General features: G+C 49.4%; 1 pseudogene; it reads left to right on the forward strand.

The window, feature by feature from the left end:
- The first annotated feature begins 2,101 nt into the window (after positions 1 to 2,101).
- On the forward strand, positions 2,102 to 2,220 carry LOC139240277 (5S ribosomal RNA; annotated as a pseudogene).
- The last annotated feature ends 1,963 nt before the right edge of the window (positions 2,221 to 4,183 follow it).

Genomic DNA, 4,183 nt, shown 5'->3' on the forward strand with positions numbered 1-4,183 from the left:
CCTTCTCTTTTGTCGAGAGAAGAACCCCAGGCTGTAATGTATCATCATCAAGATAGGCGGTCCCTCGAACAAGGATGATTTATTTTCTTCGAGTTTCATGAAATGACGTGCTTATTCAAATTTTATAACATTTCAGATATGTTAAGATGTTGTAAAGCAGATATCTACCAAAAGGATTCAATATTGGGACCACAACTGTTTACAATATACATAGATGACCTGGAAGAGGGGACAGAGTGTAGTGTAACTGGGTCTTTACTCGTTGGAGTTCAGAAGGATGAGGGGTGACCTTATAGAAACATTTAAAATAATGGAAGGGATAGACAAGATAGAGGCAGAGAGGTTGTTTCCACTGGTCGGGGAGACTCGAACTAGGGGGCACAGCCTCAAAATACGGGGGAGCCAATTTAAAACCGAGTTGAGAAGGAATTTCTTCTCCCAGAGGGTTGAGAATCTGTGGAATTCTCTGCCCAAGGAAGCAGTTGAGGCGAGCTCATTGAATGTATTCAAGTCACAGATAGATAGATTTTTAACCAATCAGGGAATTAAGGGTTACGGGGAGCGGGCGGGTAAGTGGAGCTGAGTCCACGGCCAGATCAGCCATGATCTTGTTGAATGGCGGAGCAGGCTCGAGGGGCTAGATGGCCTACTCCTGTTCCTAATTCTTATGTTCTTATATTTTAGCATCAATTTACATAGTTATTGTTAGCAGTAACAGATTTAGACAGTTTAAGACGATCACATTTTCAGAGGTGACCGGGTCCATTGATAACACTGTGACTATTTTATCGATGTACTTTTGTCGATGAAACGTTGCATCGTGTTATATTCAGCTGGAACTGAAGGTGGATTCAGTTACTCCGCAGTGTCAGGTCCAGTGGTGTAAAATCAGTCTGTTAAAATTTCCCGCAGCGAGTTAATTTACCGCGGCAGGACTCGAACTTGCAACCTTCCGATAACGTCGCAGTTAGAACCGAAGTTGGAAGCCTTACCCATTAGGCCACGTGAGTTCACAGATGTTTCAATGAAGGACCCGATGTTCCAGGTCCTGAACTCCAGTTGAGTGGGTGGAAGATGCCTGTGGGTGGATTGTTTTAACGTGGGGTGACCGTTGCACACCAGCCACCACACGGGGCTTGACAGAGCGAGGTCTTGGTCCAGGGGCAAGGGTTAACCAGGACGACTGGAGACCAGCTCTGCTGCACGGACCCAGTGCGCCCGCACATATCGCACAGTGTGGGCTGGGCCCGTGCTGCCCCTGGGCCCTCGCCTCTTCTCGGCCCCGTACCCTCCTTTGCCCACGAGAAAAAGTAAATAGTAAAAAGTAAAAGCATACAAATGTATTTAGGCATATTAAATCATAATAATTGCATAGCTATAACAAAATCATCGATAAATCACCACTTTTCTTTCATATTAGAGTGCACCTCCAGCATTTTGTATATTAATTATTTGTTGGGGTATCTGATTCCATCTCTCTCACTCACTCACTCACTGGATTTTATTTCAAAAAGTGGGCTTCATAGTGTTATATATGTATGTTAATGTATGTACTGTAACATTAGACCACTGAATGTACCGTTACCCTGTATACACCATATCTGCACCACCAGAGGGTGCTACTGGTGGAGACCTAAGGGTCACCTGCACACTGCAGGTAACCCAGTATAAAAAGGGAGCTCACCTCTTGGTGTCCTCACTCAAGGAGCTGCAAATAAACGGACTAAGGTCGCGACCATTCAAGTATTATACCCTTACCTCGTGGAGTCGTTATTAGAGTGCTTACATAGAATCACAGAAGTTTACAGCACGGAAGGAGGCCATTTCGGCCCATCGTGTCCGTGCCGGCCGACAAAGAGCCACCCAGCCTAATCCCACTTTCCCGCTCTCGGTCCGTAGCCCCGTAGGTTACGGCACTTAGAGTGCACGTGAAAGCACTTTTTAAAATGTGGTGAGGGCGTCTGCCTCTACCACCCTTTCAGGCAAATGTATGCACCAGCGAGGACGCTCACAGATTTGCAGTTGCACATAAATCAGTGAGCGTTACAGAGTAGGGTTTTGCTTGATGGCCCCTGCACCAGGATGACGCGCAAATCCGTTAACCTACGGCCACACTAGTCTGAAAAGGCCCGATCTCGTCTGATCTCAGCTGCGAAGCAGAGTAAGGCCTGGTTGGTACTCGGAAGGGAGACCAACTGGGAATAGCAGGTGCCGTAGACTTTGATGTCCACCGGTACGCTCGCAACCTTCCGCGAGAGATGGGCGCCAGAGGGACTGGAGTGCATCATCACCCCCGGCAACCAAATTTTAAATTTGATTTTACGTCGAAATGTTAATTTGCCGGTTTTAGTGCCCCCCCCGTTTTAGCCAGGGGGCACTTGTATAATTTGTGTTTCAGTGCCCCCCCCAAAAAACAAGGGGGCACTTGAAAAGTGTTTTGGAGTGCCCCCCCCCCACCCTTTAATCAGGGGGGCACTTGATTTTCTGATTACAACAAAATAGTTGTCGAGCTGTTGAGTGGGGAGGGGCTTAGGCAGTCACGTGATGTTCACAAGACTCAATAAAACCCCGGCCAGTTGGGTTTGGGGGATCCACGATGGGGCAGGTGGTTGTGAGCCTGGTGGATGAACCGGTAACGTGCCGTGCGATTGTTAAACCTTTTTCTAATAAACCCACTAGTTCTTAATAGCAATGTGTTGCTATGAATTCTTCAGCAAAGAACCCTTGAAGCAAATACATTGTGCCAGCATTTCACCCTTTCCTGATAGTTATTAGAGAGATGTCAGACTAACTATGTGCCGAATAATGTTATCAATACTTTCACCGTATAATCCTCAACTAAACACATACTAAAAAGAAAAAGCTGGTAACCAAAAACAATGCAGATGAGCGGGCGTGAATCCCACTTGTGATTGGTTAGATTCTAGTTTCCTAGCAACCCTCCCCTGCCCTCTTGTGGGCCAGGCATTCAAACGTATCCAATTACATGCAACCTGGCTGAATATTAAAAAATAAACAAGGGTTAGATTGATTGGGTGAAACACTAGTTGGGAAACTGTTCCCCTGCCTTAATACAGTCCATTCATTTAAGTGGGGACAATAAAACGGGATTAAAAGCATTTTCTGCCGGCGCTAGACCTCATCTCGCTGTCAGCTGCAGGATTAACTGTGCTAAGTGTTCAAGGCGCCAGGGATCGTGGTGAAGAAAGAAAGGACTTGCATTCATATAGCACCTTTCAGAACCTCAGGACGTCCCAACGCGCTTTACAGCCGATTAAGTACTTTATTGGAGTGTGCTCACTGTTGTATTGTGGGAAACGCAGCAGCCAATTTACGCACAGCAAGCTCCCACACACAGCGATGTGATAATGACCCGGATCATGTGTTTTAGTGATGTTGGTTGAGGGATAAATATTGGCCCCAGGACACCGGGCAGAACTCCCCCTGCTCTTCTTCCAATAGTGGCCCCGGGATCTTTTACATCCACCTGAGAGGGCAGACGGGGCCTCGGTTTAACGTCTCATCCGAAAGACGGCACCTCTGACAGTGCAGCGCTCCCTCAGTACTGCCCCTCCGACAGTGCGGTGCTCCCTCGGTACCGCCCCTCAGACAGTGCGGCGCTCGCTCAGTACCGCCCCTCCGACAGTACGGCGCTCCCTCAGTACCGCCCCTCCGACAGTACGGCGCTCCCTCAGTACAGCCCCTCCGACAGTGCGGCGCTCCCTCAGTACTGCCCCTCCGACAGTGCGGCGCTCGCTCAGTACCGCCCCTCCGACAGTACGGCGCTCCCTCAGTACCGCCCCTCCGACAGTACGGCGCTCCCTCAGTACCGCCCCTCCGACAGTGCGGCGCTCCCTCAGTACCGCCCCTCCGACAGTGCGGCGCTCGCTCAGTACCGCCCCTCCGACAGTGCGGCGCTCCCTCAGTACCGCCCCTCCGACAGTGCGTTGCTTTCGGCTGAGACATTAATCCAGGGCCCCCTCCCCCCAGTCTGCCCTCTCAGGTGGGTGGAAAAGATCCCACGGTTGCTAGTACAAAGAGCAGGGCGAGTTCTCCCACTATTTATCCCTCGACCAGCATCTCCACCGAAACCTAGTCGTAGTTGGTGTCCAATTTAGCTGTCCGGTGTTCCTGCGTTACCGCGTCAAAATCACTTCATTGGCTGTAAAGCACTTTGAAGATA

The sequence above is a fragment of the Pristiophorus japonicus genome, chromosome 30 (assembly GCF_044704955.1).
Source record: "Pristiophorus japonicus isolate sPriJap1 chromosome 30, sPriJap1.hap1, whole genome shotgun sequence".
Lineage (NCBI taxonomy): Eukaryota > Metazoa > Chordata > Chondrichthyes > Pristiophoridae > Pristiophorus > Pristiophorus japonicus.